General features: G+C 46.8%; 1 long non-coding RNA gene and 1 pseudogene across 2 annotated transcripts; both read left to right on the forward strand.

Annotated features, from left to right (window-relative positions):
• The first annotated feature begins 3,071 nt into the window (after nt 1-3,071).
• On the forward strand, nt 3,072-4,592 carry LOC136481741 (uncharacterized). Of its 2 annotated transcripts, none has more exons than XR_010764835.1 (3): nt 3,072-3,132; nt 3,903-4,016; nt 4,332-4,592. It is a non-coding gene; the product is annotated as an uncharacterized lncRNA (long non-coding RNA). The 2 variants fall into 2 exon arrangements; XR_010764834.1 differs by having other exon boundaries at nt 3,074-3,132; nt 3,863-4,016.
• Nucleotides 4,593-8,820: 4,228 nt separating this feature from the next.
• LOC136455766 (uncharacterized) lies at nt 8,821-12,429 on the forward strand (annotated as a pseudogene).
• The last annotated feature ends 477 nt before the right edge of the window (nt 12,430-12,906 follow it).

The raw sequence follows: 12,906 nt of genomic DNA on the forward strand, positions 1-12,906 counted from the left end.
GGATGGGAGAGGGCGGGCCTGTCGCCGCCATCCCCGAGGCGACGATGGAGGGGAGCAGCTCCGGTGCTGCACCCCGTGAGACGATGGAGGGGGACGGCTCCGGTGCCGCGCCCGACGAGACGATGGAGAGGAGCGACTCCGGTGCCGCGCCCGACGAGATGAACCCCCCTGCCCCAGAGCAGGGGGCAGGCATGAAACGGTCCCGCCCAGATGAGTCAGGGCAGGGGTCTGGGGATCCATCCCCAAAACGCTTCCGCCGGCCGAGGACGTCAACGTAAGCTGTTGATTCCTCTGTTTTTATCCTTTTTCCATTTTTATTTTGACTTAATGGTTATTACCTTTGCGCAGGTTCTTGCGAACGGGTCACCCCCTGGGGCTGGCGCCCAAGAAGAGTCTCGCCCTTCAAGCGGGACAGACGGCGTCGCCTGGAGTCACCCCTATTTCAGGCAGGAGTGGTGCCGATGTCGGGGCCGCGTTGGCCGAGCCGACGGCGTCCATGGTGGCTCCCACGCCCGCGGAGGTTACTGAGCGAGCGGTCTCTTCGGTGGCGGACGTGGAACAGCCGGCCGAGGACCGCATACCGCCGGTGAAGGTGGTCGTGACTGCGCCAAGCCAGGATCAGCCGGACGCGGTCGTGGTGGCACCCGAGGGCGTGGTGCAATCCGCGTCGCCAGGCGCCCATGTGGATCCGCCCGTGGCGCTCGAAGCGGTCCAGACGGAGGAGGGTCCAGCCGGAGGGTCCTCGAGTGCGGCGGTGGTGCCGCACAGGGTCAGGAGGGAGCCGCCACCGACCCCTTTGTCGGGAGGAAGCCGCTCCCCTGCGCGGGGGGAGCCGCCGCTCCAGTGGATGGCCGCTCAGGACCCGACGTCGGCTCTTTTCTCGCTCGATGATCATTCCGAGAGCATGGAGCGGGAGGGTCTTGACATCGGGATCTCGACCATGCTGAACGCCCTGGACCAGGCCAGAGGAGCCCTCCGTGAGATCGTTATCCCTACCACTCAGGTATTTTCTGGACTTTCTTCTTTTTTCATGTGTTTTTGTGTTTTCGTATTCCTGATATCAATCTTCTTCCTCCTCAGATTCTTGTTGCTCGTAGCCGGGATAAATCCCAATTCCTCCGCGAACAGAAGGCGGAGAGGGATCGCCTTTCCGAGGAGGCCCGGCTACGAGCAGACTTGGCCGCCCAGCTTGTAACAGAACCGCCCAATTTATACAAGATCAAGTACGGCTGTCCCCGCTAACATGGTGACACACACATACTTTCACTCATATAAACCCGGTAGTCCGCCGAGTGTCCCGAAAGACCTCGGTAAATCAACATCACAACCAAGATCGCGTGATTAAGCAAATACACATCACATACGCAGGGTTGCAGCGGAAATAATATTACAAGTTTGGGTTTCAAAACCGATTAGTGTGAAAACAACATAACTTTCAAAAGATTACATTAATATATGTTCCAAATACATTGCTAGCATAAGTGACATCATCCGACAAAAGCATCGTGTTTGTGATTTTAGACAAGTGTATTGCTCGCAACGCAGCGTGAATGTTATCTTAGATGCTATCTGAATGTTACCAGCATGCTATATAAAGGCATATCATTTTTGCTTGAACGCTATCTGAGTGTGAATGCTATCTGCATTTTGCCATTGGATAACAACTATGTAAATGTCAATCATGCAGTGTGAAAATGGCTCTCTGAATGTGAACGTGTGGTACCAATCTTTCTAATAGGAAAGAGTACAGCTTCTGCCAATTCTACCGAAGAAAATGAGTAGGTTCTGTATTCCTGTATTTGATTTGGTGCTTAGGATCCAACTGCACCTTGGTAGTTTGGCTACATAGTAGTTCACGTGCCATATTTGATCATAACACAGTGGATAATTAAATGCTAAACAGGGAAATGAAACTGCACATTGATAGATCATATTTTATTCTCAGTGTCACGTCTTGTAAATTGGGACATGAAACGTTCCATTGAGACTGGCCTTATGATATCATATACTCCATCCGTCCTTGAATATAAGGCACGATTTGACTTCGTGTGGTCTTCAAAAACATATTTTGATCTATTTTTTTTCATAATATATAATTTATAGGAGCAAAAGTTTGATCATTACAAAGTATTCATATAAATCTAATGTAATTATTTTTTTAATACCAACTTTTGATATAATTAGGCTAATTGTTAGTCCAAGATAACAATGTTTGAATTTTAAAATATGTGCATGCCCTTATATTCGAGGACGTAGGCAGTATATTCTTATTATCTAATCTCTAGGAACTATTTTGCTAAAATTGAAAATGTTCGTATGTACTCTATCCATATACTTAGTATTAATGTATGGAGTGTTTCCATGACCATTTACTCCTATTCCTATATTCGTATACATTCGAGCTGTGTCTACTGCTGTTAGCCCTGCTCGATAGCGGGCTACCTCGGTGTGAGATAGCATCGGCAACAACGGCGCAAAAGGTGATGACGGTGTTTTGTCGTGACTACTTTGTCGTCCGTTTGTTGGCGGTGCAGTGTGGCGACCTGCTTGTGGTGGTTCAGAGGTGGTCGAGCTTGCGTTCTCTACTGAGTTTTCTTGTATCGATGTCCCATTCCGACCAACCAGAGTTGTTTTTCTCTCTTGAGTTTGAGTTCGGTGAGATGGCCCAATCGTTGTATCATTTTCTGGGCTTTATTTGCTTTTTAATGTAATCAGTAGCTCATTTGTTTCGGAAAAAAAATCGAGTGTAGAATCGGATTTCAACGCAAATTAGAAGGCATGATGCAATATAAAAATATAATACAGAGTCTGATCTATGGCGAAGTAGTGCGTATGGTGTGTGATAAATCTTCAACCCGCAAGTTATTCAGATGACCATGCAACAATGTGTGTTTCTGCAATAACGTATGGGTAGGTTTACTAGTATAAAACAAAATTAAAAAAAAATCGATATTTGGGCCAATACGGCAATACGTCTTGGCCCATTTAAGTATGCAGGCTGGTCATCGTTTGGCCCATTATATCTCCTATATATAGCCCGCCCGCCTCCGCACCAGCGACGAGATCCGGCGCCGGCAGCGAGCTCTAGCACCTGCGACGAGCAGCAGCCGCCACCGACGCACGCAGCCCACGGTAAATCGACTATGAGCCAGCTTCTTCTCTGCCCCGTCTCCCTTACGCCCTTACTGTACCTTTGTATTGTAAGATCGTGGACGGGATCCTGTCCTTATTCATTAGTTGAATTGTCTGTCTGGTCACTCGTAAGATTGGGGACGGGATTCAGCAGCTACAACAGGCCAACCGGAATATAGGGCAATTTTTATGTTACTGCTACGTTGCAACTGCTTTTAGGATATAGGACCATTTTAATTTCATGCTATGTGCCCGTATCATGTTTTCTGAAAAAAAAAATGGTATCTCCGTATCTGCACCCTCCTGATACTGTGTACATATCCGTGCATACATATGGAAGCGCCTCGAGCCCGAGTTGCTATTATTTGATTGTTTCGTGTCTGTTACTTTGATGGTCTAAAGAATAAGTTGTGCTCTGTCCTGATTGTCGATCTTAGATTGACGAGGTTGCACCCTGTGTTCAACTAAGATACATCATACATGGTTTTCAGTTTACTTTTTTCTTAGATTTTTGTGCTTACAATCCTGTGAAGTGTTAGTGTGGTGTAAACGAAGGAATAATGTATCCTGACAAATAATGCATGTTAAAACATTTTTATTAACTTTCTGAAATGGTTAATTATTTCCATGTCTCTTTGGTTCCTGACAACTATAGTGGTTATTACTTCTTTGCTACTGTTGTCAGTGTCAAAGTTTACAGTTTAGTTATTTTCTCATGTTTTTTTATTAGATTCTTACTGATACCCGAACCTTCAACATGGTATTGGTAGTGTGATCTTCATAAGAAGTCAAGATGGTGAAGTTCACGGTTGAAGAGCTCCGTGCCGTCGTGGACAAAGGGAACAAAATTTGCAACATGCCTGTTATTGCTCATGTGGACCATGGTATGTCAGAACACTGCTCTGTTAGATAGCATATATATACATGCATTCCTTAATGTTTTCAAGCCTTTTTGATGTAAAGACTTATTTTGTTTCAATATTTAAGCTTTGTACTGTGCCTGACTGCTAATGCTTCTATTCATGCTGCATTATTTACTATGGGCCTGTATTAGCAGACATTTATCCCACCTATGAAATAGGCTTATTGTTTTTTCATCTACTAGTATTGGTTTTCTCTAGGTATTGTGGTATATATACATTCTGTTGGCTGTATGTTTTAGATTGTAATATACTAGTGTGTTAACTTTTGTGTTTTAGTGGAGCCTGGAGCACATGATCCGATTTTAGCGGAGCCTGCAGTAGCTAATCTAATGAGGGGTGGTGCGACATGGAAAGATATTGTAATTTTAGTGGAGGGTGCAATAATATTAGTCCAAGCTTTAGTGATTGTAGTTTTGCTTTCAAACTTGATGTAATTGACTGCAATCTTGCTGTTGTAACCCTCTTGGACTAGCTGGTGGTAATCTTACCAGTGCAAGCAAGTGGTAACTCCAACCTATATGCAGGCAACGAAACAAGTTTCGTGCACATTGCCGTTTTGAATCTGATGCAGGTCCATATAACCAAACATCTGCTCCTTGTGTCCTGGCTGAACTAAGCCAAGTAACCGAACAACACCATCTTTCATGCACAGGGCCTGGCCAACGGTGGCTTGGCTGGCTCGTGCGAGCCAGGCTAGGCCGGGCAAGGAACCAAACAGGCCCTTGCTAACAACCTTGTTCGAAGTAGCACGTCAACAGGTACACGTAAAAGTAAAATGGGTATTGTACATGAAATCAACATGATAACGCAACCCTGTTCGCAATAGCCGTTTCAAAGATCAGAGCTGTCATCCCAAGTCCAAACTTCACACCGAGACTACTACTTTCAGTATATTAAAAACAATGGTACAACTCCACATCAGGGGATTAGAAAAAAAAATTCTCATAAGATTCATACCCTATACTGTACATCTAAAAGTTAGCACAACCGTCACAGGTGGAACAAGATAGCTATGCATATATATATATCTGATGTCTTACACCCAAAGTAACTATAGGGAAAGAAAATTGATATGTGGAGTATATGAACAAACCTGGGAAATAGGTAGCTTATACTAATGGCTGCTCACCTCCTGAATTGGCCTATAAAAAAATTGGCATCAATAAGCATATGACTGCATGTGACATTTTTGGTTTAATACAAAGTCTCAAGACAAAGAAAAAATTAAATGGCCACCTGGATGCCCTATCCTCACCTCAGCCCTGGCCTTCTTCCCTAGCATAAACAACAAAACAAGCAATAAAATAGAGTTCAAAAATATTTATCTGACCGGAAATCAAGCTGAGGTAGATGTAGTCATATATATAGATATTAATGATAGAAACAATGAATTCTCTTGGTTTGTATTCTTTTGAACATTGTAGATGGAGGACAGACAGCTTAGACGAAAAAAAGTACTCATCAGTGCTGCTGCATATCTAGGCAAGTGAACAAATTGGTGCTGACGCAATACATTCAGGCAACAATGGTGCAGAGTCCTCAGGTACTAAGAGACCACCAGCAAAGAAGCAGAGGGTATATACTGAAATTGATTATTTTGTTATGATTATGAGTCAGAACTTTGGAGAACTTTCTTTGGCTATAAAAAAAGCTTGCTTAACAACCTGATCTTCCTGTTCGAAGGGGTTGCACGAAGAGCTGAAGAGCATTCCAGGCAAGTTGCATAAAAAGATACATAGTGCATAAAAAGACTGAAGTTAGATGCACGGTCAGTTTCCCTTGCTAAATAGTACTATTGCCAATTGCTAACATTGGGGAAATTTACCTGAAACTGTTTTTTTTTTTTGTTTTTTGCGTTATTTAGTAGCAACAAATCGAATCTAAAAATAGGCTCAGTTGCACCAATGGCATCATTGATCAGTCTAGGACGTTCAAGAAAAAGCAGTGTTTGTTCATGAGTTGTGGATTCCCACAGGCACAAAACATCTGTACGTGTTCACTTATAGCTGATCCAACTTATACTGACCTGATAAATGACGACACTATAGACTGTTTTGTAGGCCTTTCATTTTGATTTTTGTGACATGTCTTCTCGTGGTAAAAGCTTCATTGCAGTTAAGCTTTGAAGTTACAAGGTACCTTCGTTAGATTTTTCAATACTACTATGTGAGCCTATGTCAGTAAAAGTAATATCTTGTTCAAGAGCGATTTAACGATTGGTACATAATCTTCTATGTTTTCAAGAATAATGTCTCATGACTTTTTCACAGGTCTCTTTTTAGAAGTGTATTGGTAATCATAGCTGCCTACCTTACAAAGGTCAGGCCCTATCTGAAACACATGAAGTTTTCAGAGTTTGACTCCTGCTAGATTTGAAATGTATCCTAAGTGTTGCTGGAGGAAACATTTTGGTGATCAGGTTAGGAGCACAAGCAACACACCTCACGTTGAGAAGATCCTCGCTGTCGGGCGGATGCTGTGGCCTTGGGCCCCGAGGTGGCCTTCTGTGTCGGGGAGGGCGCCAAAGAGGAGGTCGGGGGAGGTGCCACTGGCCGGAAGAGGAGGAGGAGGCGGCAGCGGAGTCGCCGGAGGTTGTGCCCTGGGCACTGGTGTCGGGGATGCGCCCAAGGTCGTGGCGGGTGCCGGAGAGGAGGCTAGGTGAGCGTCGCGGGAGGAGATGTCGACAGAGGGGACGGCTAGGTTGCATTCGCAGCGTCGACGTTTGCCACAGCTCCTGCGGCAGCGGTTCGGCGATCGAGGGCGGGGGCAGTCGTGGCGCGTCGGGGTCTCCAGGCGGCTTCCAACTTGACGAGGTGCTAGTGCAGGCGCGGAGTGGTCTCCGGTGTAGGGCAGGGAGGGAGAGGAGGCGTCGGCGTGGGCGAGCACGGTGATGGAGCGGCGGCGCGAGGGCAAGGAGAGAGAGAGGAGGCATCGGCGTGCGCGAGCGTGAAGATGGGGATGGGTTGGGTGGGGGTGGTGATTGCGGCGTTTTAGCGACCTGCGCGCGGACGGGAGGTGGGTATCGCAGAGGAGGCGGAGCAAAGACGATCCCAAAAAAAGTCGCACGGAAAAATAGTCTTACTTTTGTTCTTTTTAGTTGTAGGTGATGGAAGCGCTAATCTAAAGATCAATGATGAACACGCAAAGATCACTTGCTACATGCAGTCCCGAGCAGGGAAGCGCGTCTTCTGGGATTCAAAACGAGCCGAAATAGGAAAATGTCACGAATTTAAAAAAAAACTCGACCGGGGGGGGGGGGGGGGGGGTGTGTGGGGTGTTAAGACTGCCCCCGCAGCATTACAAATAAGAAGAAGGACCTTCTCACCCGGCCGAAAAAACCCCCGAACCCCCGCCCCCACCTTTACACGGTGGCTTTCCGTCGCCCAAGTGAGAATTGGGCCGGTGTCCCCCAGTACTTTGGTTATGGGGACGGACGAGGGGATTTTTTTAACCTCAGTCTGAAATTCGCTCCCATGGGGAGTCGAACCCAGGACCTGAAGAGTGCCGCTGGGTCACCTAACCGTTTGAGCTAGGCGCCCTTTGGCAAAATGTCACGAATTTCGGACCAGAATTCAGCCGTTTTATATGGATCTGTTGGCCTAGAGCAGGAAATCCCATAGTGTTGTGTCCTCCCAATTACATGTCATGTCATGGGACTATGTGATCATAGACCTCGAGATCCAACACTATCATGTCAGTTGCTAAAGTATAGCCTCGGCACCTCCATTCTAATTTGGGCACCATTATGTAACTTAACTCTCTTTGGTAACCATTAGGTAACTTAACTCGCTTTGGTGGCACCTATACAGTTGGTTGCTTCATCAAAAACCTACACAGTTGGTAACCTAGCTTTGGCAACAAAAGTAGTACCGACAAATGAATGAGAACTACCATAGTACCACTGTCCAGTAACACAAGCATGGCTTTTGTTGCCGATGAATGATCGTAATTTGATTTGATGCACCCTGTTGTCAGCTGCAGTCATGGCATGTAATGAGAGCTGGTAAAAATCTTCAGCAAGTGCATCTTCGATAGCCAATTGGTTCAAGATATCATCAGATAGTGGCTGATCCAAATCATTAACTATTAGTCTATTACAGCATGAGTTGCCTTTCTTTCCAGAGATTGCCAGTAGGTGTGGATTGGGCTTCTGGTCGTGCTTGGGTGCTTATTGGGCTGTTCTGTTAAAAGGTGCAGATTTCTGAGAACCTGTACTTTTGGTTCTCTCCAACAGGATCTGCTGAATTTTGGCAATGATAAATGCTTTATCCACTGTTAGTTGTACTTGTGCTTTCACTATAGCCCTAGTATCATCCTTGATTCCATTCATCATTCAGTGAGATGGGATATAAAGAAAAGGTCATCATATATATGTTATGCATGCTCACTTGAAACAGCAAGGCCTCAAAAGCTGTGGCATAATCTCTCTTTTTTTTAAGAACCTTCGAAAAGGGCAGGGAGTGTGGCATAATCTTCCACTGTGCCAATTTGCCTCAATGCTATTAACTCAGTGAGAGCAAGGCGATTGTCATCACTGCCATCTGCCAAACTTGTGTTCCACACTTCCACTGCTAAAGCAAAGGAGACAAGTGTCCAGCTTATGAGATTGTTTGTAAACCTACAGCCATTTGGCAGCATTGCCTTCAAAGTGCATTGTAGTTGCTGTCACCCACATTCCTGGTTGAATGTTGAAGGTTTAATTTTGAAGTAGTCAAAACACTTATCCAACCAGATTTTTGGGTTGGAGCCATCAGAATAGGGGAAAATGCATTTTGGGAAGTGCAGCATGAGGCAATCTACAATGCTGGTCAGGATTTCTGAGATTGCTTGGACGGCTTGGTGAATTCCTGATTATCATCATCCGTGTAGGTGGAGTGGTGATCAGTAGACATAGACTTGTTATCCTCATCCTCAAACTGCTTCAGTGTGAGGTTCGCCACTACTTGGCCAATTACTTGGACAATTGGACTTGCTTGGCAATGTCCTGCTACTCAAAAGTATACTGATCGACTGCTTGAGTATTCAGATCCGGCTGTACCTTAAGCTGCAATTGGGTCACCCCAATATCATTCTCGCGAGAGAATAACAGATCGAAATTCTCGCGCGAGAAAGCACAGCAGGGCGATTTGTTATAGCTAGCCACCGAGAGGGAGACAGCAATGGGAAACTGTTGAGACTGCATGTGCTTCAAGACATGGGAACTGAAGATGGATTCGCAACGTACACAACTACACACGCAAGTCGTGGTCAGTGCGCTCCTCAACTCTCAGATTGTGATGGCCCGGTCCATACGGCCCAAGTCATGTGCCCGTTTGGCGGCCCAAACCCACGATCGACGACACAGACTTCTTCTCCCAGGAGCCCAGCACCAGCTCTAGACCTCCTCCCCTCCCTCTCCTACGAATCGAGGCGAGCGGCAGCGCAGACGACCCCTGCAACCGCGCCGGCCGCAGTGCAGGCGGGAGCGCGGCAGCGGCCGTGCATGCGCTACACGCCAGGCCCCGGGCTGCGGCGTCAAGGCGGCAGGAGCCTTTCCCGTGGTTCCCCGCCTCTGGGCCCTGGCCACCTTATCGGCTCATCCCGCAGGCCCACGGCGCACGGCGAGCCCTCCTGCTTTCTTCCGCGGCCGACCGCCTAATCCCCTCCCCCTCGCCGCCGCCATATTGCGCCTCCGGAATCGCATCCTCCCTCTGCTCCACGCCGCCTCCTCGCTACCCTCCCCCATCCACCCCCGCGCGTGCCACCTCCTCCTCTCCACTTCCACCTCCACCACCTTACCCGCGCCCTTCTCCCTCGAGGACTACCTCGTCGCCACCTGCGGCTTCGCCCCAACCCAAGCACGCGAGGTGTCCAAGAAGGCTTTCCGCCAGTTATCCGTAGCATACAGAAACAGAAAGGAGGAGGTCTCCAGCCTCCGCCTCAGCTCCGCCTCCAACCCCGATGCCATCCTCGCCCTGCTCTACAGCGCTGGCCTCTCCCACGCCGACATCGCCGCCGTCGTCTCCGCGGAACCGCTCCTCCTCCGCGCTTCCGCGAACAACCTCGCTCCCCGCCTTCTTGCTCTCCGCGACCGCGTCGGCCTGTCTACTCCCCAGATCAACCTCGCTCCCCGCCTTCTTGCTCTCCGCGACCGCGTCGGCCTGTCTACTCCCCAGATCACTCGCTTCCTCCTGGTCGCCTCACGCGCTCTCCGCACGTGCGACGTCACTCCCAGGCTCGAGTTCTTCATCTCCTTCTTCGGCTAGTTCGATCGGGTCCTGATGGCCGCAAAGAGGAACCGGAGCCTCTTCACGGTGAGCCTTAAGAGGATCATCAAACCCAACATAGCTTTGTTTCGTCAGTGGGGAGTATAAGACATTGCTCAGCTATGTTCAAGCAATCCGTGGGTGCTTACCTTCAACTTGGAACGCGTGAAGGAGTTTTTGCTGCGGGCAGAAGAACTTGGGGTGCCTCCTACTTCCCGGATGTTTAGGCATGCAGTGGCTGTTATCACCAAACTTTCCAAAGAGAAGGTTGCTGCCAAGCTTGAGTTCTTGAAGAGGACTCTTGGTTGTTCTGAGTTTGAGGTTTCCATTGCAGTGTCCAAGATGCCACAAATACTAGGATTATCTGACGTGACTCTTCTTCGCAAGATTGAGTTCCTGGTCAATGAGGCTGCGATGGAGCCACAGTATATTGTGCAAAGGCCTATCCTGCTCGCATTCAGCTTGGAGAAGCGGCTAGTGCCCCGGCATCATGTCATGAAAGTGTTGCAGGAAAAGGGATTGCTGAATAGCGATATAAACATTTTCCAATTAGTGCATTATACAGAAGAGGCTTTCAAATCAAAGTTCATCGACTGTCCAAGGACTCTGTTCCTGGCCTTGTCGATGCCTATGCTGCAGCTAGTGCTAGTATTGTGCCCTCTAGAGTGTAATTTAAACATCTCATTCTGTGGTTTAGGTGGATGATGGAACTGCAACTTATGCTAATTAGCGGTTGTCCGCTGTGCAGGTTTTCTCAATTCTGATTTCTGCAATATAACCACTAGTGATCACTGATTGACCATAGTCCAAGGTTAAGTTACAACTATTAAGGAAGGAGCTGTGTTTGGCTTATTCTGGATACTTAGGCCAATCTCAATGGGAGTTTCATGGGCATTAAATATGTTGACATGGCACTGTATTGATGAGGAGAGAGATGATGAAAGTTTCATGGGAGTAGAAGAGTTTCATAGGGCTGAAACTCTTGTTTCCAAAATATGAGTGTGTTGGAAACTGGGCCATGAAATCCCCACTGAGATTGGCCTTAATGCACATTTTGCTGGTTTCATTTCTGCCTAGCACATGACTAAAGATTATCCTTAACTTCGCTTTCTTCTGTGGATAAGTCTTTGATGTAGAACAGTATCTGTAAGGGAATGAGATACCAACAGAATCTAAGTCTCAAACTTTTTTATTACTGCCATTTTGTTAAGTTTTATTATTTTAAGTAGGAGCTTCTCACAGAATTTTTCTACTTTTATGCCTGTGCTTGATAGTAGCAGGCATAATAGTATTTATAAGGTCTTGCAGCCCATATGACAGGTTTACGCCATCTGGAGGAGTTTACTAAGCCAGATCATGATCTGATTTCTGATGTAACCACGGATGCCCTCTGTTTTGAGCTGCCGCTGAAACTCCAGATCTCTGGAGAACTTGTGTGATTGATTGCCAAATTAGACCTGCTGGCCTGGCTGCTGTAGTTGATTTGGATGTGTTGCCCATCTGAACAATCTTAACCATGTCATCTGTACTGCTAATTAGTTGCCTCTGCTTATTATGTTGGTTCTAAATTTCAATGTTATGTTGACTTGAAAAGTTGCATGAGTTACAACTGCAATGCGAGAGCTGCAAAATGCGGTCTGGTCCATCGGCAATGACATCTTGTTCCTCATTGGCAATGATATCTCGTTCCTCCCTATTGTTTTTTACCTCTCAGGTCCCGATCCCTGCAAAGACTGTGGATTCACCCAATGGCTGGACAGCAAGTTCCCTGAGACGGTGACCAGGCACATGAACTACCGGACTGCATGGAGACACACTCGAGCAGCAGGTCGCCAACCTCCAGGAGGAGCTCCACGAAGGTGCATGGTGGAACTGCAACTCATGCAGTCATGCTCATTAGCGACTGTTTCTGATTTCTGCAATACAACCACTAGGGATCCCTGATTTACGAAGGAGCTGTGTTTCACTTATTCTGGATGCTCAATGCGCGTGTTTGTTAGTTTCTTCATCTGCCTAGTATACATGGCTGAAGATTATCCTGAACTTACTTTTTCTTCCATGGATAAGTCTTTATTATTGCCAGTATTAGGTTATAACCATTTTTATCATCATGTTCTATTCCAGCTGATGTTTTGCATAGATCTCACAAGCTGATTTTTTTGGTTTCTACTGATGCTTAAATTGTACTTTGCTGATGCTGAACTAGTAGTTTCAAATAGTGGCCTAAAGTGTTACTGAGAAGAAACTGTCTATGAAACATTTTTTAAAAGCGTTTTGGGTGCCATGGACCTCTGCCCATGTGCAAAAGATGGTTGTCTGTCTGGCGTGTAAGCTGGGAACGAGATACCGACAGCTCCTTTTGCTTCGAGCTGCGTCTTAAACTCCAGATCTCTGGAGGACTACTTCGTTGATAATTGTGTGATGGATTGTGAAATCAGACTGACCTGCTAGCCTGGCTGCTGTGGTTGCTCTGGTGGTGTTGCATCAGGTTATGTATGTTGGATTTAGAAGACATGGTGTCTCTGTCACACTGAAGAATCTGAACTACTAGTTTCAGGTAGTGCCTCGGCGACATGGATTGTTGACTCTGAATCATGTGATGTCTG

Source organism: Miscanthus floridulus, chromosome 1, assembly GCF_019320115.1.
Source record: "Miscanthus floridulus cultivar M001 chromosome 1, ASM1932011v1, whole genome shotgun sequence".
Classification (NCBI taxonomy): domain Eukaryota; kingdom Viridiplantae; phylum Streptophyta; class Magnoliopsida; order Poales; family Poaceae; genus Miscanthus; species Miscanthus floridulus.